We start from the raw sequence: 26,482 nt of genomic DNA on the forward strand, positions 1-26,482 counted from the left end.
CTGCTTGGGGATCCTAGTTTGAGTCTGTGTATTGTGTCATCTTGGACAGAGTTTCTTGAGTTCTTGAATTTTCAGTTTCATTTCCTTTTAGATTCAGGTCATGTCTTTTTCATGACCAAACGATATCAATAGAAACAATGAAAGGAAATAACATTTCTTAGTTGGTAGAGCAATATAAACATCCACATTATCATTCTTAAGAAGGAAAACAGTCAACTAAGTGACAAAGGGGCTCTATATGAGGCTGAGTTCTAAAGAAACTTCTGTACCTGAGAACACAGGGAAGACTGACAGGTGAAAAGGTTAAACACACTCCCATGCTTTGCACCCTGAAACCTGGCAGAGGAGGTTAAGTCCCAGGAGTGATGACACTAAAATCCGGAGGCCCTGCTTCCTTCCTTACTGTCTAGAACTAGTTCCTCTTCTTGTTGCTCAGTCAAAAAGAAAGACCTGAGTAACAAAAAATATTATTTTATCTGAGTGAATTTATAGTAAATTAAAGTCTTTGGTTTTTTTATGCTTATATTTCTGATCCTTTTTGATGATGGTTCCTATTCAAAGAGAAAAAGTAAGAGGAAAAAGAGAGATAAAGATAGAAAGAAAGAAACCACCTAGTCTTATCTAAAATCTTAAATCTCCCTTATTCCGACAGTACCAGGTTCAAAGGGAGGCATTATTTTTTAAAGTTTAATGTCCTAAATTCTTTTCCTTTGAGTTCAAGTACTTTTTCACTGAATCACTTTCTAAAGGAGATGAACACTACTTCTGGATCTGATTTTAAAAACTAAGATTGCATTTTGGATTTTCTCAAATTTCATATTAAGGATAAGAATCTTGCCAACTGCACACAATTACATCCTTTTGTATTTCACAGTAAAAGAGCAATGTAGTTTGAAAAACTGTATGACTCATTTCTTTTTCTTTTTCTTTTTTTTTTTTTTTGTAACACTGGAGTTTGGAAAAAACTTTCTTCACTAATAAATTCTTCCTGTTAACCACATGCACTTCCAGCATCCAGATGATTTCACATCAGAACCGTACATTTATAGGGGATGTACCATGTGACACAAGTCTATGAAATATGACCCAATGTAAGCCTAAGGAAAACTTATGTTGTAGATATTTTCTCTATTTTATAGATGAGGCATCTAGAGATCTAGTTCAGAATTACACTGAAAATCTTAGGTACCAAATGACAGATTTAGAATTCAAGCCAAGGTATTTCTTCCTTTAAATCTCTTTATACTATAATATTTTTCCTTTACCTGATAATGAAAATAATAATCATATATATTCTAAGTGGAGACAAAGCTGGAAAAGAAAGTGCTGGGAGTCCAACGATATATACTTTACATTCTTTCCCTTTCCTTAGGCATTTATCATCTAGTAGTGGAGATAGAGGCAGATGTAGTCTGATTGCAAAATTCTGTGACAAAACAAGAATATCATGTAATACTTACTGAGTGTGTTCTGTTTGCAGAGCACTGTTATATGTACTTGTGGTGTCTGTTCCATTAAATGATAGGGGAATTCAAGAAGGGCGTAGTGAACACGGAAAGGGAAGCAGTCTTATTAGAGGGACTCATTATAAGAAGATGATACAGTGAAGCAAGCATCAAAAGGATAGGTAAGACTCCCCTGTAGGTTTGTTTGGGTGAGAATATTGTAAGCAAAGTGAACAAAATGTGCAAAGGCAAATATGTGTGGAAAAGCTTGGACATTCAATTTTGCCCAAGTAGAAGGGAGGATGTAGGAGGGTGGGATAGGTCAATATGGATAGATGGGCAGGACTTAGCTCCAGAAAGCCCATGAATGCCATGTTGTATTTTGATTTCATCCTGTTGGCAGTGGAAGGGTGGATGATATGGACATCAGCCCCCTGATCACAGTAAAGATGGACATTTCTTTTAACCATAAATGCTGGGGTCATGAGATAGAGTTAGAGCTATTGTTCCTTCCAGGTAATAGTACTGTAGCTATCATACTTGGCCTCCAATCCTCGGTCCTTGATTGTACCACTGCAGAGTTTGGTGCTTCCCTAGTCATATAGTTTAAAGGGCCCAACAACTAATGGTTATGGTCGATCTTCTAGAGGCTGATGATAGACCTGCTTGATCCCTGGGTGACCCAAAATGGTATGGGTCGCATAAAATCTGCACATTTAAAAAATCACCTATCTTCCAAATTTCCCCTAATAAATGGGAATAAAAGCTTGATATTCACTCTTGTTTGCCAGTTATACAAAAATTTGCACAAATACAGCTCTAGAAATATTGGTATTACTCCTCTGCTGCAAATTATGCATGACCTCACTTCTACTCATGATGGCCTAGGTGTTATTCCTTTTGAAGATAAGGGACCAAAAAAAAGACTTTTGATATTGCCTTCAGATCCTGTTTCGACAACAGGTCTCTCTCTATTCTGAGGACACTCATCACTTAATTCAAGGCAAAATTGTTTATCTGGCTCCAAATTACTCTTAACCATTTTTCCAATTTCAATCAGCAGTCTCTTCAGAGCTTGCAGGCTCAGGCAGATGTGAGATCCTGGTGTCACGCATAGAAGTAGCTTGATTATAATCACGTTCCTCTAATGATCTCATTCTAACTAGGCAGCAGCTTGATGCCCTTATTCCCTTCACAGATTTGCCTTGGGAGCTCAGTTCTACCTCCCTGACTAGATGTCTCTCCTTCTATTTCTGCTTCCTTGCTATTCAATAAAACTAATGTTTCCTAGTAATTTGGCATCCATTACTTGTGAAGCTCCTAACCCTTCAAGGGAGAAAGTGAGTCCATTTCTTTCTTCTAGGAGATATTAGTAAGTTAGTTGTTCTTGCTTCTGTATCAACTTGTTACCATGTTCTCTAGGGTCTAGCCCCTCTTATAAGGCCCCTTTTTTTGCTCCTTGTACCAATGACATTGAAAACCTGCCACCTTCATTTCTTCTGAAGCCCATCTTGTCTTATTATTCCTCCAACTTCATTTTCCAAGGCAATTATGATCCCATTATCTCTACTAACTTGCTATCTTATACACATGTAGATTGTTTATGATGAAGAGATTATGATCCTAATATTTAATTGCTTTTTATAATGCAGTATTTGTTTGGAAATGAAACTCTGATGGGGTAGCATTTCTCTATTATATACCATTCAATGGAAGTCAATTTAACTACAAAACAAAGCAAAGCAAAATCATAGTTGTGATTTCCAGAAGAAACGGTAATTTTGTCTAAACCCAGATTATGAATACTCAGCTGTTTAACATAAGGAGTAGAATAGGAACTCCTTAAAGAGAACCACTACCTCAGAAAACAGTCATCTTAGGAGTATTTAGTGGAATTGATGGGAAACCTCATTCTTCACCAGCACAGACATTCCAGATAGGTGGCTCAGAATTATACATTCAGGCCATTGATTGATCATCATTTATTCCATTCAAACGTAAATTGATTTACTTGTACAGTTTTCCTATTCAAATATATATTGAGCATCAATCTCATGCCAAGCACTGAAAGTTCAGGTTAAATGAAAGATAGCCAACCAAAACTTTCAGGGATCTCACATTGTAATAAAAGTGGCAGAAAAATGCAAAGGTGGCACTTCAGGAGAGGATATCCAAATTTGAGGAGGCCTGTGATCAGAGGAAGCTATGAACAGGTTGAATATTGAAGAACTAGCTGAAGCATATGAGATAAAGTGGAAGGGAATAGAGATACTACTAATGGATAAAGCGGCATGTACAGAAACATAGTCAAAGGTTACAGTCTGCCTGCAGTTGGAATGGTTCTTCAGAACAGCTCTGTTTAGTTCCAGTGTAGTGTTTTAAAACTGAAATTAAATGAACTTAAATGACATGCATAATTTTACTATTCCCTGCTACTACACATACAGTGTTATGTATGCTTATACTTGACTTCTAAATGTATTTGAGCTTTTGTACATTGGCATAGAGACAGCAAACGGAATGAGGCATTAGAGAAGCTTCAAGTAGCTCAGTATGGGCAGAAGAAGTTTGAATGCATAGAAAGGAAAGAAAGGAATCTGCAGAAGTGTATGATAATCTACACCTGAAGAGGCTTGCATGCAGTGATAAAGAATATGAATTTCATCCAGAAAATTAAAGGAAACAATTAAAGCAGCTCAAGCAGAAAACACCAGGGGAAGATTTGTCTTATAGAAAGATCAGGAGGCAGCATTGTACAGGGTCGATTGGAAGAGATAAAAAATAGCAACAAAGATAAATGTTAAAAGGTATTGAATTAAACCAGGATGAATATTATAAAGGCCCATCAGCAACCACCAAAATAAAGGGATGGAATATAACTCTCTCTGAGATTTAAAGAGTATGAAAAATAAAACTTGGCAAATGATTGAGTGTGGGATGACTTAGAGGAAAATGCAGAGGTTGAAATATATTTATATATGAATTTAAAATGCTTTGCCTTTGTCCTCACCTGTCATACCCTCATCTAGAGAAGAGTGTTCTGCTTAGGGCTATGTTCCCATACTTTCCAATATGGTATGAAGGAGACAGATCATGGTGTGTCAAAGAGTGTTAGACTTGCAATCAGAAGACTGGACATAGTGTTTACACTAAGTCTCAAGCATCTCACCTATAAAATGAAGATACCAAAATGTTTCTTCTTAACACAAGTCTTGTTTGAAGATAAAAACTGTGCTGAAAGAAGCAGATGCACTTTTGAGAAGTCCAAAGTGTAAAGAAACGTCTAAGTGGTTTATTAAGTCTCTTGGCACATTCGTGTCAGGCAAGTCAGCATTTACCCAGAGGACACCATAAGGGTAGATTAAAAAGCAATGAAAGAGTTCAATTCACAATAGCTAAACTATGGAACCAACCTAGGTTAGGTGCCCTTCAACAAATGAATGGATAAAAAAGTGTGATATATATATATATATATATATATATATATATACACACACACAAATGATGGAATATTACTCAGCCCAAAGAAGAATGAAACAGAATATCAGACATTATTATCTCATGTACATATATAACTATACGACCAGTGGTATTCTACATCATGTATAACCAGAAGAAAGAAAAATTACACTCCATTACATATGGTGTATCAAAGTGCATTCTACTGTCATGTATAACTAACTAAAACAAATGCAAAAAATTAAAAAGCAATGAGGGACATAACAAGACTGCTGTGGCAAAACCAGGAGCAAATGAAAGAAAATAAGCAAAATGTAAACCAGTGAGATGGAATGAAACTCTTAAAGTCTGGCCAGACTGACAGGGAAATAATCTCTGGGGTGTCAGGGAGGATGTCTTTGAGGAAGAAAGCCAACTGGCATTACGGCTCTTCCTCTGGACACAGAGGCTGAAGGTTCATGCTGCAGGTCTAGCTATGGGGTTCAAAATTCTTCCATATCCAGGATGTGCTATTTATGAGGAAGCTTGTGAGCCACACATGGTAATTCTGAACTGCCCTGGGTAATTCTCAGAGATGCTACCTTATATGGGTCTGGAAGTTCATTTGTGGGTGCTGAGGGTCTAATGTGGCAGTGGTCCCTACATTAGATTTTTCCACAACCCTCTTCTCAAGCAGATGTTAGTAGATTCCCAAATCAGGGTCCTTCAGAGGTTACCAAAAATAGGGTAGTTATATTATTTAGGGTACAGATTAGATGGCTATAACAAAAAGACTTCCCAAATCCAGCAGCATAAACAGGATAGAAGTTCATAATGATTTTCCCTCTAGAAGTTTCAGTAGGTAATCCAGGGCTGTGTTGGTGGCTAGACAGGATGAGAACTCAAGCTTCCTTTATCTTTAGGCTCCATCATTGTGCATATTTGAAATTGGCTGATGGTCACATTTTCTGAGCATACATTTTGGCCAGCAGAAAATGAAAAAGGGGAGGAGAAGGCACACCCTCACACCTTAAGGATAGAACCTAAAAGTTGTACATATTATTTATTTTAATTAGGCAGAACTTTATTATATATTCACATCTAGCTTTGAGAAAAGCTGAGGAGTGTGATCTTTAGCTGGTGATCCATGTGCCCATCTCGACATAAATGTTGCAGAAGCAAAACAAAGGATTAGGTACTGGTGGATAATTTGTTTTGTGCTGAAGTGATGAAAGCAGTTGGGACTGGGATTTTAGCCATAAAAATCATGTTCAAATTGGTTTTCATGGACATCTTTAAAACTAATTTTCAATATAAAGTGATAAAATGAAATACTAGTCTGATGAAAAATCTAATTATAGCTCCTGCTGTGCATTATTTAGCAAAGTATAATTTATATACAGTGTAATGCACAAATCTCAACTAAAAGAATTTTGACAAATAAATATACCAATCCAACCTACACCCTATGAAGAGAGTGAACATTTTCCTTATCCCAGGACATTTCTTCATGTCCCTTCTCAGTTAATTTCCCAACCCCAGGAAATCTTCAATCTGAGTACTTAGAAAAACCATAGAATAGTTTGCCATTGCAGAGGTGTAGGGAATGGACTTAGAGAGTATACACTACCTTGCTTATTTCACTCAAAAAAATTAGTTTTGAGATTCATTTCTGTTTTATTATTGCATTATGTAAGTGTTCCACAACTGTTTGTCCACTCTCCTACTGATAAATATTTGAGGTTGTTTTAAAGTATTAACTGCTATGAATAAAGTGACTATGAATGTACACGTTTGTATTTTTCTGGACTTTTTTTTTTTTTTTTTTTTTTTTTTCACTTCTTGAGAATAAACACCTAGGAGTGGAATTACTGGGTGGTGGATTGACATGTTCAAAAGGAATTGCAAGTTCTTCTACTGGCAATTTATGAGAGTTCCAGTTGTTTTAAATCCTCACCAATATATGCTATTGGCAAAGCTTTAAATGGGAACTGTTCTAATGGGCCTATTGGGTTTTGAAATGGCAAAGTAAAATTTGATCCTTGGCTCATATATTATGTTTTTAATAATTTCCCTTCATAGGGCAGTAAGTAAATACAGAAAATACGTATTGATGTATTTTGAAATACATCAATTTATTTTATACAGAAAAAAAATGATACTGTGACAAAATTTTAAATAAGAATTGCTCTGCAAGACCTTATAGTGTAATGGAATGCTTGGAGTTGGAAAAGCTGACTCTGGCCCTAACTTTTTCATCTACAAAGAGGAGATAGCAATAGTCTTTTCAAGGATTTTTGTGAGATTTAAATAAGGTAATGTACCTAACTCTAGCATGGTGCCTGACCAAGTAAAGGCACAGTATGTTTCGATAGAATCTAAGATGAGGTGATCATTCAAATAATCTTGACCACCATCATTATCACCACTATCATTATAGTCATCATCATCATCAATAAAATTTAATTGAAATCATGCTACACACCAGGAAGCACTGAGCACTTCTATATTCTAATTAAATTCTCAAAATAAGTGTCAACTTTAGCTTTGATATTTAAATTTTTCATGCAACCACTGACCTTTAGATTGAAGTTCTGGCTTGTACAAAATGATTATTACTGCTCCATGCTCTTTGCCTGATTGTGGAGCCACTGTTGTACCAAAAGCATGGGCAATCAGAGAAGCGCAACATACAGCAGACTAAAAAACATGGATAGAATATCAGCATGACATAGGTGCTCCATTTCCTTGGCACCTGCGGAGAAGGGACCCTTTCCTAGTTCACAGTTCCATGATGTGAGCTGTGGCTCATACCAAGTATGCTCTCTGCAGTATTCTAAGGGAATTTGGGGCTTGTGCATCTGTTCACTCTTCTGGCTACAAATTCTATCCTGTTCCAAAGAATACCCTAAGCATTTGTTTAAACACATTGCATGCACCATATAATAGATGATGAGTCTGACTCAGAAAGGGTACATGATTTGCTCAAGGTTGTAAAGTTAGCAAGCTGAAAAACAAAATTCAAATCCAGGCAGTGAAAAAAAGTCTTTATTCTCAAATGCTACAATAGATGGACTCTTAATTGAGTTTTATTTATCATTTAGTTTTAAACCCAATCATGTTTCTTTTTAGTTTACAATACAAAGCTTTTTCCATGTTATGTGCCCAAGGAGGTCAATGAAGAAATCAAAATCAGTCTGCCTATGCAGTGGCATGACAGCAGAAAATGACATGAATCCAATCATGGCCCTTGGGTATCTAAGTCATTTCAAGGAAAAACATCTCTAGAGCATCATTTTCTCTCAGAGATTGGAGAGAACACACATCTAAGTCAGAATTACAGTTCTTTCACTTGCTGGTCATATAACTTGAGACACCTTACATGATCTTTTAAGACTCAGTTTCTTTATGTGTGAAATAACAATACTGAGTCCAGAAGAAATTTAAATGATCTATTCTACAGCATAGTGACTACAGTTAATAGCAGTGTATTCTATCCTTTAAACTTACCAAGAAAATAAATTTTAAGAGTTCTCACATACATATAAAAAGTTAAATATCCATCATACTCATATGCATGAGAGAATTAGTTCATTAATTTGCTTCATGGAGGCATTCCACAATGTATTCTTTTCAAAATGAAATATTATACATGATATATATATATATATATATATATCACTCTCATTTGTCAAATAAAAAATGATATTATAACTTCCTCATAGGGTGATATAAAGATTAAACATAACTTAGCTGTCATATTTTGTTGATTCTAAGAAATTATTGATTATAAGCAGTATAGATTATTTTATTCTCAAGCCAAGAAAATTATCAATTAATTATAAGTTGTTTTTATAAGACACCAGAATTTCAAAATTGCTAAATGTGGAAAATGTATCTTAAACATTAGTAAAATCTGACTACTACATAAAATCCCACTAAATAATATTTGTAATTAGAACTGTTGCTATTATCACTATTATCATCACCATGAAAACTCATAAAGCTAGCACAGAGAAATGGTCCTGGAATAAAATGCCTCAAAATAGGGTAAGAAAATGATTCCTTGATGCTTTTTGGTACTTGTAATTCTATTCATTGTTATCTCAATCTCTACAATACCAGGACCTCATACATCAGTCATCTATCATTCCTGTTTTATTTTATTTTCATTTTTAACTATGCAAGCATTAAACCATGATTGATGAAAGAGTTTTCCAGAGGGAATTCTGAAAAGGACAGGAGAGGACATCTACCATTGTTAGAAACAAAACTGAGTGCCTTCCATATCTTGGTACATATGAATGTCATATTTGAAGTTGTTATATTTCTCCATTATCATAGATATAGATGGAGCAAAAATATATGGTACAAAAATATTCACTTTAAAAAAGTAGGGTATTGATGATGTTAGAGAGATCTTTTATATAAGCTTGCTTGTGTTCAAATTTGGAGATTTAGTATTTTAAATGTGTGATCTTGGGCAAGTCACTCATCTTCTCTGGGCCTCAGTGCTTTTAGCTGTGAAATGGCATAATACCAGTTGTGTGATTGAATTGTTTAAATAGCGTTCCCACATGCAACTTATTCTGTTCCTTGTCTTCCTGTTTTCCTTGTGGTAATCTCCAGTTACACTTCACTCCTTTGTTCAAGTGTCTCCTTCAGAGGAATTATAGAGAAGCCATGAGTAGTTCTCTGTTTAGGAACTCATGATTTTAATTTTAAAAATTGCTTTACAAAAATATGCTTAATGTTTTCTCCACCACTAGATAATGGGCTCTGTGATGTTAGAAACCATATGTACCTTTATTGTGTTCCAACTCTCCATGATAGCATGCATATTAGAATGGGCATGTCACCATTTCTCCAAATTGAATGAATGAATAAATTGGTGGATGAACAAATGAAGTAAAATTCTTAGTTTAACAAGACGCAAATGGTAACTACAGTAATTTCTCCAACAACTAAAGGCTATTTTTATGAAAATCTTTGGAAATTCTACTTCATCTTCTTGCTATATTGCTGTGCTGCAATGATTTCAGTTGTGTTAAGCTTGTCTGCTTGGGACTTAGCTCTGACTTCAGGGTTCTTTTGGACCCATATGGCTTAAGAAAGATTTCTGAACATATTTGTCACTGTGAGCTGGACTGCCACAATCTATATCTATTTGATTGAACTTTGGCAAAGATTTTTTTTTAAATTAAGGTATATCCTCCTGCTGTGACTGAGAGTAAGTCAATAGCTGCTGTAGAAATTCCAGCACCTACAGATACCTTCCAATTATCCATGAAGCCCAGGTGACAGGAAAGAGCAAGAGTCTTTGCTTGAGGATTTGCCTGGGGAAATGCACAACCATTTTCAAGTGCACTGAACAAGTGGCTTTGCAAGAAATAAATGAGAGTATCTTAATGGAACCACAGTCAGGCAGAGCACTTTCATCATGGTAATCTCTGCCAAGTCCAGTCATTAGTCTCAGGGTGCAAAGAGGCCTGTTTACACATGGCACAATATGTGTAGAATGAGCTGGGAAAACATTGCTAGATATTTCTAAGAAATAATGCATCCTGTTTCTCTGAATATGGAATGAACATGCAGAGACTCTTTTTTTATGTTTTTTTTTAATTTTTAAATTTATTTATTTATTTTTATTTTTTATTGTAAATAAATGGGGTACAACTTGTTTCTCTGTTTGTACATGAAGTAGAGGCATACCATTTGTGTAATCATACATTTACATAGGGTAATGGTGTTTGATTCATTCTGTTCTTTTTTCCTCCCCCCCAACCCTCCCATCCCTCTTTTCCCTTTATGCAGTCCCTCCTTCCTCCATTCTTGCCCCCCTCCCACTCCCCATTATGTATCATCATCTGCTTATCAGAGAGATCATTTGTCCTTTGGTTTTTTGAGATTGACTTATCTCACTTAGCATGATATTCTCCATTGTCATCCATTTGCCTGCAAATGCCATGATTTCATTATTCTTTATGGCTGAGTAATATTTCATTGTAATTATATACCACAGTTTCTTTATCCATTCTTCAATTGAGGGGCATCTAGGTTGGTTCCATAATCTGGCTATTGTGAATTGAGCAGCTATGAACATTGATGTGGCTGCATCACTATAGTATGCTGATTTTAAGTCCTTTGGGTATAGGCTGAGAAGTTGGATAGCTGGGTCAATGGTTGTTCCATTCCTAGTTTTCTAAGGAATCTCCACAATGCAGAGACTCTTGATCAAGGCTTTGATACCAATCTGGTCTGACATGGTGCTTTTAATACCTAGCTTGGATTATAAAGTCAAACTATGGGTTTAAATATCTGTTCCATCACTATTAGATGTGTCCAATGCTAGGTGCAATACCCATGTTATGAGTGCTTCTTATAACCATGTAGTGTAAGCCTACTTTATTTAGAGATTCCACAGGTAGCAATGCTCACAATGGAATTTTAAGTGAGGTATATCTGATTTGAAAGCCCATATTCATGTTCTGTCCACTATCCAACGATATTCTGTCAAACAGCACTATTAACTAAAGCACTTAAGTGTCATACATTACAAGCAAAATGGAAGAGAGATTTGTGACAGAGCTTTTACCGTCTAAATCCACAGTGTTTGGATTTTTAAAATAAGTGATCGAGTGCTCTAGGGACTGGAATCAGAGGCTAAGCCCTAATAAATAACCTTTATTTCTCCAGTGCCTATCTCCATGTGTGGTAGATCATGAGGATTGAGTATATGCTGTTAAAATGTTGTTGTTAGTGAAGGAAATGAGAAATTAGAAAGAAGAAGGAACTGGATGGGAAAATGGCCACCGGTCTTGATATCTTTTTCTGTTGTTATATTTGTGTATTTTCCAAGTCACTAGATATTTTGCTTGTCACTCTTCATGTGCACTGTTTTCTCAACATCACAGATGTGAACACACTTTCCAGGTGTTACATGCTAACTGACACATGATTGATGCTGCATGTAAAAGGATTCTGCTAGGTCATTATACTTTTCTTTTTTATTATTATTTTTATTTAGTTTTTAATTTTTTACAGACTGCATTTTGATTCATTGTACACAAATGGGGTACATAATTTCATTTCTATAGTTGTACACAATGCAGATTCATACCATTCGTGTAATCATACATGTACATAGGGCAATGATGTCTGTCTCATTCCACCATTTTTCATACCCCCCTCCCTCTCATTTTCTCCTACATATGCTAAAGTTCCCTCATTATTCTCTCATTCCCCACCCCCAACCCCATTATATATCATCCTCCACTTATCCGGGAAAACAGCCTTTGGTTTTTGGGCTTGGTTTATTTCACTTAGCATGGTTTCTCCAATTCCATCAATTTATTTGCAAATGCCTTAATATTATTCTTCTTTATGGCCAAAAAGTATTCCATTGTGTATATATACCAGAGTTTCTTTATCCATTCATCTGTCAAAGGGCATCTAGGTTGGTTCCACAATCTAGCTATTGTGAACTGAGCTGCTATGATACTTGTCTTAATTCAATATAAGACTGGTTTTTTGACAGCTGTCGTCATGTTTACCAGGTCAACTTTAAACTTATTGTTAACTGAAACCTGAGAATGTTTTCACTGAAACTCCAACATCCTACACAAGTAGAACTGATTTCTTTTAATTAAAACTCAGAATGTGACAGCTAGATTCTGTTGAGCTATTCAAAGATAGATGGTTTCTCAAAAATGGTTGAATTTTAAGAATTGTTTAGTTGATGATAGTGGGAGTTTGAACTTAAATGCAGAAAGAAAGTTCTTGTCTGGCAGAGAGTACCTCCTGGGATGGACAAAGAGTTCTGTAAGTAGCTTTAGGTCCAGAGGAAGGCAGGTTGCTTGCTGGAACACCCTGCAAGAGAAGTGGAAGGTCTTAGAGAAAATAAGTGCTGCTGTGAAAAATAGCTTTAAGGCCTGGTGAAGGCTGAGAAGAAATGAACTTTGGAGGAACTTGGAGTCTCTACATTATCCTATCTCCTTGAATTCCATTAGGGAGTATTTCCTATACTGTACCCAGAAACACCATACAGAGCCTACAGCAAGAGCTTTTCTGTGTCCAGTAAATTGGAATATCTGCCTCCACCAGTTAAAATAAGGATAAACTACCTTGAACAATGCAGGCATGATTCAAAGGCAGCATTTCTTCTATAAGTCCCATATATTGAGAATGTTTCATAATTACAGTGGACGCTAGAAATAGGAATCCCATTGTGGTACTACAGAGTATTTGAACATTCAATTATTGCCTTTTACATACTATGCCTAGTAAGTCTCAGCAGTTAATAGCTAACATAAAAAGCATAAAACCACTTGTCATATTTTTAAAATATTCCATTTCTTTCTGACTGCTTTGTAGTTTTCTACTCTAAAAGCCAAGATTTACCCTCGCCATCCTTTCATTCCCCTTCTTTTCATCCATTCTAAAGAACTAATTTTCTTAGTGCCCTGAATCATTCATCCTGACTTTCTTTCTGGAGGGAGTTTAACAAAGTATTTGTTTCATAGCCTTGAGATTTGGGTAGAGACACTGTGATAAGTGGATTAAAAGTAGGAGCCCAACTTAAAATGTGTTTAAAAGGAATGATTATTAAGCCCATCTGGCTGCAGTTATCACAAGTTGAAGCTGTTCTTGCTTTCAACTGCTTGGAATATTATTACTGAAAAAATTATAATAAAAACAAAGTATTTAGTGATTTCAGAAAGATTAAAGGAAATAGGGTTCCTACCATGCTGCCATTAACAGGTCTTCTGAGAATAAAATACTTTTATTAAAGCTGCCCTAGGAAACACAAAGGATTAAGGGATTTGGACCTGTTGGTCTCTGGAACAGGACAAGGGGAGTAGGATACTGATGCACTCACAAACTGCGACCCTGCAGGGGCTGCACAGAGCTTGCATTGACTGATTATAGTGCTGCCCTTAGGGTTATAGACTTTCCCCTCTGCTTCAAGGAGTCTACAATTCTCATCCCCAAGATAAGCAAAATATCTAGGGATACATATCGGAAACCATCCATAACTTACTCTTTTAACAACAGCAACAACAACAACAAAAGTGTGTGTATTGCTTTCTTCTTTCATGGTTCTATGCTTTTCCAGGACCCCTGTGCAACCACAGCAACCTTCTGGAATCATGTGTCACCGAGTGGGTTTTCAACTCTGCTTTCCCTTAAATAGATTTCTGGAACTAAGATCTCAGGAAGCTGAAAACTGGCCCAGATAAATCACTTGGTGGGTCTTTATCTGTGATGGAGAAAGTAGATTTAAACCTTATCATTGCCTCATTCAAGAGTATGACTGGACAACTGTAACATCAAGAGGACCTTGAGGCTGAATCCTGGGGTAACTGCACTATTCCAGCTAGAACCCTGTAGCTACAATTGAGCAACTGCTGGAAGGAGTAAGGTGTGGGGAAGAAGGCTGGTCCTCATCTGGTAATTGGAGAGGGCCTGTTTCTTGGTCCAGTTGGGAGGTTGTTCTCAGATGGAAGGACCTCCTGAGAATATTCAAAGGACAGGAGAAGAGCAGTGATGTTATACTTATACATGAGCTGTTCTTTCTGTATCTATGAGATTTTGAACATTGATGTCTACATCCGAGCATACATTTTTCACTACTAAAACCATAACTATAGAAGAGAAAGTTAAAAAGAGTAAGCTCCATAAATTACAAAGAATGAATGCTACATACAAATAAGGGAAAACTTTTCTCTACTATATCTCAGATTAGATCCAAAAGGAATAAATTTGCAAGTACACAAAGAAGTTTGGGTTAGATTTGGGAAATCAAGTGTCTTTTCTGGAATGATTACATGAAAAAAAATGTCAGGGGTTGTGGAATCTCTGGTAAAATGCCTATTCCTTGCCATTTATACTCCTGATTCTTCCCCTTGAACTTTCTTTGAAGGCAGTTTGAGCTAAAAAGGTAACTTGTTTTTTTGAAACTAAAGAATTAGACTTTGGTCAAGAAGAAAGAATTCCAGTTGGTTTATTCTTGAATTTACAGGTGATTAGAGAAAGCCATTTTATTTCTGCACTTTTTAAAACTCTTTTGTGATCTCTTTGCACATACTGCCTCTGCCTAAACAGGTGAATAAGGTAAAACTGCCATCAGGTCCACATTCTGTGGGAACTTCCCTTTTACTCATTAATTGAGGATTCATCAGTGGCTTTAGTGACATGCTAGCAGCAGGTCACACGTGAGATTGAGTGGCAAGATTGTAAAGATGAAGATGAGGACCTGACTGTCAAAGGGATCATGATTTTTTAAAACTTAATTAAAAACTTTTAGGGGAAGGGACAATGCTCAAATCAAGGAAGAGTGATTTCACTTTCATGGTGAAGGAAGAGGGGATATCAATAATTTTAGGGTCCAGTTCTAGAAATAAGATCTTACTACCAATCACTTCAAGGACACCTAGTAAGAGGTGCTTTATAACCAAGTACTTCATTATTGTGTTATCCTATTTTTAAGTGAGAATAAAATGTTAAGAAACAAACAAGGGAAACTTCCTGGTATCCTTGAGGATATGACTGTATGCTGAAACTATTTTAGTTTAATTAAATTTAATTTGGTCACATTCTTCATTCACATTCTCAACTTACACATGAATACTAGAAATGAGACAATTTAGCATTCTTTATATTCTTAAAATTTTTAATTTTAAGCTTATTTTTTAAAAAGTCTTCTTATATCCTGCTCCCTTTTTCTGTGAGAGAACTTCATTGTTAGGGAGAGCTGCTTACACAAATTTAAGAGTCACAAATCAGGATGACAACTTAGAAAGGTATTAATTTTCTCTTTATTTGGCAGAATTTCATTAGGTCAAATGCACAGGTAACACCTCCTCTTAGTTTATGTCCTAAGGTTGTATATGGGAGATGTTGTGTCAGTCTGACCTGATTCATTTAAGCAACTCGCAGGAACAATTTCTTGAGGTGTTGGCTTCATGCCTGATTCCCAAAGGGCTTGTGGAATCAGTATGCTCTAAAGTTGTTATGAAGGAGAGGTGCCGGCCTGCATTCCTTGTTTCTAGGTTGTAGGCCTTCGTGCTCATTCCCTCACTCACTCTCTTACTTCCTTTCCTTCCTTCTTTCTTCTCAAAGAAATGCAGATAATTGGATACTCACTAAATAAGAAAATATAGAATGAGTTCAGTATTGCTCATCTTCTATCTCCTGGGAACTACTGGAATGGAATAAGAGGAAACCAAACAGAGATTGACTCCCCTTCCTGTCCATCTTTCAGTCCAGATACACCAATCTTTTCAAGTCAGTCCATATCTGATACCTTTTCCAAACCTGCATATAGAAAATGTAGAGAAAATCTAGTTCTCAAACCTTCAATTCCACATTAAATTTTATCCTGTGACTCATGCCCATTATCCATTATTAGAACAATTGATTTCACCCTGAGGACCAATCTGAGGGCACATTTAAGGTGTTGCCAAGTACAGACAATCTTACATTAAAGCACTCATTGCAAGAGGCTGCATTCTTTCTATTAAATTTCTCTCCTTCCTTGCATATCATGGACTACTTGATGGAAGGGGACATGCCTTATGCATATTTATATGTGAAGTCACTAACAGAGTATCTAAACATGTAAACATGGTGGGTTCTTGTTACTTCCAAATAGATATTAAATGTATGGACAATTGCATGGACTGATGGATGGAAGGACAGATGGATGGATGGACAGATGGAAGGAAGGGCAGGAAGGGTGTGTGTCTGACTTCTCACTGCCCCAAACCTTAATATTTCAGAGAGAGAGAGAGAGAGAGAGAGAGAGAGAGAGAGAGAGAGAGAGAGAGAGAAAGGGGGAGGGGAGAAGGTGAGAAGGTATAGAAAGTATTCTGGGGGCTCTATGTCTCATTGGTTAGAGTTCATGCTCTAAAACATGCCTCAAGATTCTGGATTTTAATTTTTTTTTTCCCAGTCAGGATTCTCTATCCATACTGCCTAAAATAACTGGGGTTGGAAATCATCTTTGCTTTGTATCTTTCTATTTTTCCTTGGTTTTGCTCTTTTGTCTGTTTGGACTCCATCTAATTAAGTCACACTTCAGTTTCTCCCAGTCCCTATCCCAAAAAAGTCAGAAAATACCATCATCCTAGGAAATGCTGTAGTAGACCACATTATTGATTCATTGTCTTTCAAAGTCTCCAATGTGAGTAATGCTTTTATTTATCCATCTATTTATCTACTTATTCATCTTTTTCCATGTCTTTTTAAGTGAATGTTATATTCTAGATGCACCATGTATATTTGTGTGCTTAGGATACAAATATCATATATAAACTAAGTGCCTGATGTTAATATAAGTTTAGTATCTACTAGAAGTAGGCATGTAAATCAGTAAGTGTAATAATGTATTACAATTTGGATATTAAGATGGAAGTCTGTACAGAGCATGCAGGAAGAGGAGAAGAAAGAATAGTTAATACTGCCTAATGGGAAGGCAGGGAAGCTTTCACTGAGCTAATGAGGAACTGCAAGAGAAACATTATGATTGGAGACTAGAATTCTGGGGAAAGGAAATGAGCTGAGTCTGCTACTAGGTCCACATCACAGCTTGATCTTTCTTCAGTCCTCTCCTGCTTTTTTCTCCTTCTTTTAATCAGTGTTGACCTCAAAGGCTTTTCCTAATAAATATTTTGGATGCTCAACTCCATCACAGAGTCTGTTTCACTGAGAAGACAACTCCCACCTAGGGAGGCTTTCTGTAGGCAATAATGATAAACAAAACTGGAGAGTAACATGATGACAACTGTGCACTAGGAAGATCAATTTAGTAATAATTTGGAGGTGATCTTTAATAGATCAGTTATTAGGTTATTGCCATAGTCTCTGTAAGAGTTGATAAGTGCCTGAAGTTAGAAAAAATAAATGGAGAGAAAGGGAAAGAAGGAGGTACGATAGGGAGAGACAGATCATAGATCAAGGAGGGAAAAGACATTGGAAAAAAAGTTAGGGTCACTGAGATAGAGACCTCACAAAAAGTGAAATCTAGATGGACCATGTTGGGAGTGAATGTAGGATGTCTGTATGAAAATGGCCAGCACACACAGGTAGGTCTGGATCTCAGCAGGGCAGTCTGGGCTGGGAAAGGAAACATGGCCTTCCTCATCCTATGTGTGGAGGGAAATGGAGAGAAAGAGGAGAGCCCATTCAGGGAGATTATTTAGTGAGAAGAAAAGACAGCTGTGGACACTGGCAGAAGAGAAGTCAATAAAAGGGATTGAGGAGGAATTCTCAGAAGTATAGGAGAAGAACAACAGAAATTTGCAGAATGGTGTTAGTGACCAAATAAGAAAAGGACAGAAAGGTACTTATATTTGACATAGGTAATTAACCATTTATTCATCATTTATTTTTTCAAGGTAAAGAATATTTAAGACAGAATAATGCTAGTTGCTACTTCACAACAACTGCAGTCTGCTAAGGGGAAAATACACATAAACAGACACTTTCTATGCAGTCTGATAAGAGCTTTGATGAAAGTGCTCACACAATGCTAAGGGAAATCTGGGTTAGGAATGGGGGTTGGGGGTACTGCTGAACCAACCTAGTTTTCTTAGAATGAACTAGTAGATGAAAAAGACCTTGGGAGATGAATAGGCTTTTACCAGGAGAAAAGATAAGAAGCATTCAGGGAAGTATCAGAGTTAGGAAAAGGCCTAATTCAAAATCAATGGCTCATTATTTCCTTTGAAAGAATGGCATTGAGTATTTAAAGCACATTCTAAAGTTTCAGCAAACTAGACAACTTTCTGCAGCTTCTGTTCACTCTTCACTGCAGGATAACCTTCAGTACCATTTTCTCTAAACTCAAATCACACACGTCATGTCTCATCCAGAAAGGTCCAAGGAGTAAAGGAGTCTTCAGAGTTCATTGACTGAAGTTGCTACTTGCTCTAGGGCCTAAATAAAAAAAAAATCTGTTTCTAACAAATGTAGCCTTTATTTTTCTACAGCCCAGGAACTAAAAATTTGAGCTTAGAAAATAGTGCTTCTTCCCAAATCATATTTTTAATGCTACTTGCTCACCTTCTTCAAAAAAGAAACAGCATTTTATTTCTAAGTTTGTAGTCATGCCTTTTGCTTTCATATATGATTTTACTATCATATATAATCATATATATAGGGAAGATATTATGGCATAAATATAGGGAAAAAAATTAAAAAAACACCTGAACCCAGAACCAGAACCCAGAAATTAGTAATTTTAACAATTTGAAGATTTTTTTCATTATATATTTTAAGGGTATATTCCGTCATAGTGAATAAACAAGGATAGTTAATAGGTCCCAATTAAGGCTTTTCAAATGTAAAGATCACTCCATGAAAATGAAAATGTAAACAGTCCGGTGAAGCTTTGGTCTCAGAGCAGAGGGAAAATGGAAATGGGGGAAGACACAAATGGAGATTACAGGAAAGTTCAAACTCAAAAGGTAAAGGGGCACAGCCAGTTAGAAGGCCTCAGGTCCAGCCAGTAGCCTGGGTACTTTTCTACTACCTGTTTAACATGGATTTTTGACCAAGAGCCTTGTTACTTTTTCAATACCCATTTAACATGGACTTTGACAAATAGGCTTGGCACTTTTTTGGCTATAATACTTGTGTAGTACAAATTTTGATCCATGCCCCTACTCAGAAGCTATATAAGCCCCTAGACCAGTACATTTAAGTGGGAAACTGCTATCGGGTCCCTTCTCAGCTGCTGAGAGCTCTACTTCTTTTTATCACTTCAAATAAAACATCTCCTTTCCCTCTTGCCTGCCATTGCTGTCTGTGGATTTCATTCTTTGAATTAGCAAGATAAGAACCTGGAAAAAAATGACTATGAGCTGCCAGGATCTGGACACTGGAGGGTATAGTCTGCCATTAAGTGCTGAAACAGGGGCCCCTCAGCCCCCCCCCCACACACTTCAGACAGACAACAAGGACACCGCACCCATCCTTGCTGGGGCTCCCCAGCTTCTTTGGAGGCTGGTGCAGGCATTTTGAATTATTCCTGAGGGTGTGGCCACCATCATTGGAAGGGCAGCTCCCTTCCTGAGACACCTACAGGAGACTGGAGGCCCTTTGACAGGTACCTCTATTTACTCACTTACATAGTACACCCTTCCCCATCCTCTTCGTTCACCACCAGAAATTCTGTAAATAATAATTGAACTCATCCTGTTTATTAAAATAATGTTAAAGTCTTTATAGGGCTATCTGGTTCAGGGATTCATTTTCTTTGTATTGGGTGCTGCTAATGTTGATCTCCCCTTCAGAGGAGAGGTACTGGAAAACTGCAGGGTCACAATAAACTTGCAGAGGGGAAACTTCAGTACCTCAGATCTTAACTGCTAGAGGGGAATATACAGAAACAATATGAAAAAACAGGGAAAGAAAGTTTCCCTAACAAACCAAGATGCTATTTTGATAGAATCCAATAACAGCATGGCAGTAGAAATGATAGACAAAGAGTTTAGAGTCTGCATAATTAAAATGATCCATGAAGCAAAAGATGAGGTAGGAGAGCAAATGCAGCAATGCATGTTCATTCCAATAAATAGTTAAAAGAGCAAATGCAGGAAAAAAAGAACACTTCAATAAAGAGATTCTGAAAAGAAATAAAAAAACAGAAATACTTGAAATGAAAGAAACAATAAACCAAATTAAAAACTCAATAGAAAGCATTACTAACAGAATAGATCTCATGGAAGACAGAATCTCAGACAATGAAGACAAAATATTTAATCTTGAAAATAAAGTTGTACAAACTGAGAAGATGTTAAGAAATCATGACTGGAACCTCCAAGAATTATGGGATATCATGAAAAGACCAAATTTAAGGATTATTGGGATTGAGGAAGACACAGAGATACAAACCAATGGAATGAACAACATATGAACCAAAGATATAATATCAGAAAATTTCCCAAACCTGAAAAGTAAAATGGAAAATCAAATACAAAAGGCTTACAGAATACCAAATGCACAAAATTGAAACAGATCCACAACAAGGCACATTATAATGAAAATGCCTCACATACAACAAAAAGATAAGGTTTTTAAAGGCTGCAAGAGAAAAGTGTCAGATTACATATAAGGGGAAAACAATACGGATATCAGCAGATTTCTCAGACCAGACCCTAAAAGCAAGAAGGGCCTGGAAACAATATATTTCAAACTCTGAAAGAACATGGATGCCAACCACAAATCCTATATTCAGCAAAACTAACCTCCAGATTTGATGGTGAAATAAAATCTTTCCATGATAAACAAAAGTTAAAAGAATTTACAAATAGAAAACCTACACTACAGAACATTCTCAGCAAAATGTTTCATGAGGAGGAAGTGAAAAACAATACAAGTCAGCAAAGGGAGGAACTACTCTAAAGGAAAAACCAATCAAAGTAGAAACCAAATCAAGTTAAAAAACAAAAATAAGCCAAAATGGCCAGGCAGGAATACAAATCATATCACAATAATAACCATGAATGTTAACAGCCTAAACTCAATAATCAAAAGACAGACTGGCAGATTGAATTAAAAAGAAAGACAATATGCTGCCTTCAAGAGACTCATCTCATAGAAAAAGACATCCACAGACTAAAGGTGAAAGGATGGGAAAAAACATACCATGTACACGGACCAGTAAAAAAGCAGGGATCTCCATTCTCATATCAAATAAAGTGGACTTCAAACCTGAGTTAGAAGCAATAAAGAAGGACATTTCATACTGCTTCAGGGAAGCTTAAATCAGCAAGACATAACAATTTTAGATATTTATGCCCCAAACAAAGGAATATTTGTTTTGTACATCAAACAAACCCTTCTCAAATTTAAGAATCAAATAGACCAAAACACAATAATAGTAGGGAATTTTAACACACCACTCTCATCACTGGATAGATCTCCAAACAAAACTTAACAAAAAGAATCTATTGAACTGAATAATACAATCAATGATATAGACTTACTGGACATTTACAGAGTATTTCATCCATCATTGAGTGAATATACTTTCTTCTGAGCAGCTCATGGATCTTTTCCAAAATAGACCATATGCTATGTAACAAAGAAGCCATTAGTAAATTCAAAAAAATAGAGATACTACCTTGTATCCTATCAGACCATAATGGAATACAATTAGAAATCAATGATAAAATAAAAACAAAAACTACTCCTACACTTGGAGACTAAATAATATGCTATTGAATGATGCAATGATAACAAAAGACATCAGGGAAGAAATTAAAAACTTCTTAGAGGTAAATGAGAGAAATGACAAAACATATCAAAATCTCTGGGGCACTCTGAAAGCAGTACTGAGAGGAAAGTTCATTGCATTGAGCTCATACATTAAAAAAATAAAAAGTCGACAAGTAAATGACCTAACATTACATCTCAAAGCCCTAGAAAAAGAACAGTTCAACACCCCAAATAGTAGAAGATAGCAAATACTTGAAATCAGAGCTGAAATCAATGAAATTGAAACAAGAGAAACAATTCAAAAAATTGACCAAACAAAAAGAGCTGAAACATGCCACACCTTTGTAGTGGAGAAGAACCTGGCCTAGCCAGCTGCAACCCTTGGAACTGATACTGGCAGGTGTCTAATGCTGTGATTAGCTGCTAACACATAAAGGGGATTTCTGGGCTGCAGAGGCCTGCAACCTATTCAGACCTCACGCTCCAGCAGAAGCAGAGAATCTAGTTTCATCTCAAACTCTGGTTTCAATATTGAAATTGTACGTACAGTTTGTATTTTACTTTTTTCTTTATAGAAATGTTCTCCTATGATATGATCTTCTCATTTCTGAATGATCAACTTTATTTTTCCATTAAGTGATACCCCTCCATGTCAGTATTCATCTTTTACCTTTCCTTACAAAATTTTTATAAAAGCCCATCCTTCCCAGTATGATTGAAGTTTGTGATCTTGTGCCCTTCTCTATATTTTTCACTGGTTCTTTCCATAGACCCTAGAGATAGAACATATGTTTGTTGGTTAGGTGGTCTTGGACAAGCTCCATGTCTTTTTCATTTTTCTCCCCCATAAATTAGCCTGACAAATGCTGGACTTGTATTATTTACCTGTTGACTTAATAATGACTCTAGTGACATAAACTATATCATCCTTTATAAGCCTAAGTGGCAGGTCTTGTTCCAGGATTTTTACCCATTTTACTGGTTTTAAACCTCACAGTCTTCAGTTTTGTAGCTAAGCATTATTATCCCTTTTTTCAGATGAGGAACCCAATGTTTAATTTAGACTCTAAGTTATAGACATTTTTAATTAAGGAGAGTTACCTCAACAGGTGATTAACTTCGGTGAGACCAAAAACTTACTTTCCTCACATAATTAGAAGGTCAATGCCAGTTTCCACGGGAGCTATAAAACTGAACAAAATATGAAGATTGTGTTCAAAAAGTGAGCAACAGGACAGGTGAAAAAGGCCTAACTGTACAATGACGATTAAGAAGGCAGAAAAGGGAATTTTCTCCTGTGTGGGGAGGTCAATTTTATCACTGACATCATTCAAAATTACTAGAATATAGTAATAATAAAAAAAGTAGATAGTCTTTAGTTGGTTTGTTAGCTTTAAATTATCTGCAGGTAATACATCTAATAATTGTGTGTACCTGTGCAGATGGCTCTGATTCCTTAGTATGCTCCACATACATCAAAATATCATTGATGATAGTCATATTTGGCAACTATCAAGAAAGTACAGTGAGAGTGAATAACATCTCATATTTTAATCAAACATCACAATTTACATCTTTTGTTCCACTGTTTGAACATTTTATCTTTGGGCCAAAGATAATGAGAAGAGGCTGGTTCTGCAAAGAGGGCACAGCAGTAGGTAATTCTAGGATTAATTTAGGATAGTGACTTTTACAATCAGATAACCGGAAATATGCACACATCCTGGGGCAGTGTCCTGATTATCTCTCAGCTGCGCCCTCTTATAGGCATTCAGGGCCCTCCAATAACATGTCATTATATATTTGAATTTTGTCCTCAAATACCCTGACCATATTTAATCCAGAAGAATAATAGATACAATTTATTAACTATTCACTGTAAGATAGACATTAATTTGTGTAGATTATCTGACTTATACTAAAAGAAAACCTCTGGGAAATTAAAATAATTTCTACATAATAACTACTAAGTAGCAGGCAAACCCATTTACTGCTCAAATCTTTGTATCTGAACTTTAGGGATTTAATGCCCACATCTTTGCTCTTTCCTTTTTGCCAGGCCTCTTCTTACTCCTGAAATCTTGCTTGGGGTGAGCATTAGTCTTGTTAAGCATCTATTATCATTTATTCAACTAAAAGCAACTGATTTTTCTACCCAGTAACTGTATCTTTACCATTAGATACATTTACAGTGAGTCTGTCAATCAAAATTCATCATATCCCACACCCTGTCCCCATTTTGATATAGAGGTGGTCAAAATGAGGTCAATCAATAGCTCTCAATTTAGATTTTGTAAACTTTGAGAATAATAGTACGGGATCTAGTCACTGACAGAATTTATTAATCTCTGTAATGAAGCCCTAAGGAGGCTTTTCTTTAGTTTCTGCAATCTAAATCTCTGAGTTGTCTTTCTTCTGGTCTTTTCCGAACCTTGTGTTTCAGATTTTTATTGAACCTCAGTGACCTTTGCGAAGATTTCTAATAAATTAATTTTTGGCATAAATTAACCAGAGTTGATTGTTGGATATCTGTTGCCTGTAATCAAAACATATGAACAATATGTTCAGTGGTAGAAACCTTGAATAGAATATGAGGCCTTGCGTTCAATTCCTAGCACAAAAAAAAAAAAAAAACCCTAAAAAACGAACAACAACAAAAACAAAACAAAAATGGTAACCAACATGGTCATGTTCTATGTTTTGTTTATTTAAAGCAAAATAAATACAACTAAACATCATAAAAGCAATATATGACAAATCCAAGTCAACATCATACTAAGTGGAGGAAAACTAAAAGTTTTTCTTCTAAAATCAGGAATAAGTCAAGAATGTTCACTCTCATCATTCTTATGCAAAGTACAGTTCTTGAAAGTCTAGTCAGAGCAATCAGGTAAGAAAGGGAAATTAAAGGCATGTAAATAGGAAAAAAAAATCAAATTATCTCTGCTGATGACATGACTCTTCACTTAGAAGACCCAGAAAACTCTACCGGAAGACTTCTAGAGCTGATGAACAAATTCAGGAAAGTAGCATGATATAAGATCAAAATACAAAATTTAGACGCTTTCCTATACATTGAAAATGAATTTGCTGGGATAGAAATTAGGTAAAAAATCTATTTATAACAGTCTCAAAAAAAAAAAAAAGAGAAGAAGAAAGTTGTAAATGAATGTAACCAAGGAGGTGAATGATCTCTACAATGAAAACTATAGAATATTGAAAAAAGAAATTGAAGAAGACTTTAGAAGATGAAAAGACCTCTCATGTTTTTGGAAAGGAATAATTAATATTGTCAAAAAGGCCATATTACCAACAGTAATCTACAGATTTAATGTTATCGCCATCAAAATACCAACAATATTCACAAAAATGGATGAAAAAGTCCTAAAATCCATATGGAAAAATAAAAGACCCGGAATAGCCAAAGCAATCTGAGCAAGAAGAATGACAGTAGAGCCTGTCCTGCTACCTCTGCGCATCACTTCCACCCTTCCACCCCCCAAGCTGACCTCCCATGGTCCACAGGGAACATGAATGTGGGGCTCTCCTGGGAAACTGCAGCCAGGGCCATAGCCCCTTCAAAGTGGTAGCCTCCACTGTGGGACACCAGACAGGACCTGGAGGCAGCAATCTACCATAACACTGCCTACCACAGTGCTGTGACCCTGAACAGACTGCCCAACACCACCACACGATCTGCTCTTAATGCCCCATCTTCGAAAGTGACTGCCTTCATTTTGGGTTACCTCCACTGCAACCATCATCATCTTTAGTTGGGGCAGTTTCCATCTCGGGACATTGGCCGGGGCCTGGAAGTCCAACACCAAAGTACCTACAGATTTGCTGCTGCCACTGCCACTGCTGCCACTCACCAGGGATGCACCTGCTTCCATTTTGGGGCAAAAGCCAGGACCTGGAAGACCATCACCAAGGTCTCTGCTGGCTTGGTTACACCTGAGGTCTCCTTGCTAGGTGTGCTAATAACCACCACCTTGCCGCACAGGGAGGATAAAGCCTTGCACGGGCTTGGTAGTTTGGAAGAAGGTGTGAGGGCATCTTGAAATTGGCTCACCCAGCCAATCAACCCAGCATCTGCCAATTCCCAGGTTCCCAGGGCCAATTTGGGTGGCACTTGCTATGACCCAGCACCAGCCTAGTCCCTGACTCCCTCCCTAATCTCTGATGCACTGACAACCTGGTTGCATAGGTTTGGCAATCAATAGGGCCCTCTAGCTTCCTGATCCAGTGTCCCAACACCAACCAGGCCCAGGGCTTGCAACTACGTGACCAACCTGGAGCTCTCAATGTCTCGTCCTGATCTGCCCAATATAGAACAGCTTTCCATGACAGGCACACAGGTCCCAGAATCCAGCCCT

General features: G+C 36.7%; 1 pseudogene across 1 annotated transcript in view; it reads right to left on the reverse strand.

The window, feature by feature from the left end:
• LOC306639888 (calcium/calmodulin-dependent protein kinase type II subunit gamma-like) overlaps positions 1-25,999 on the reverse strand; it is an 84,963-nt pseudogene extending 58,964 nt beyond the window's left edge. Inside the window, exon 1 of the transcript in view lies at positions 25,757-25,999. The product of the transcript in view is annotated as a calcium/calmodulin-dependent protein kinase type II subunit gamma-like (transcript). The remainder of the gene's footprint in view (positions 1-25,756) is intronic.
• Between the last annotated feature and the right edge of the window lie 483 nt (positions 26,000-26,482).

The sequence above is a fragment of the Sciurus vulgaris genome (genome assembly GCF_902686455.1).
Source record: "Sciurus vulgaris genome assembly, chromosome: 11".
Classification (NCBI taxonomy): domain Eukaryota; kingdom Metazoa; phylum Chordata; class Mammalia; order Rodentia; family Sciuridae; genus Sciurus; species Sciurus vulgaris.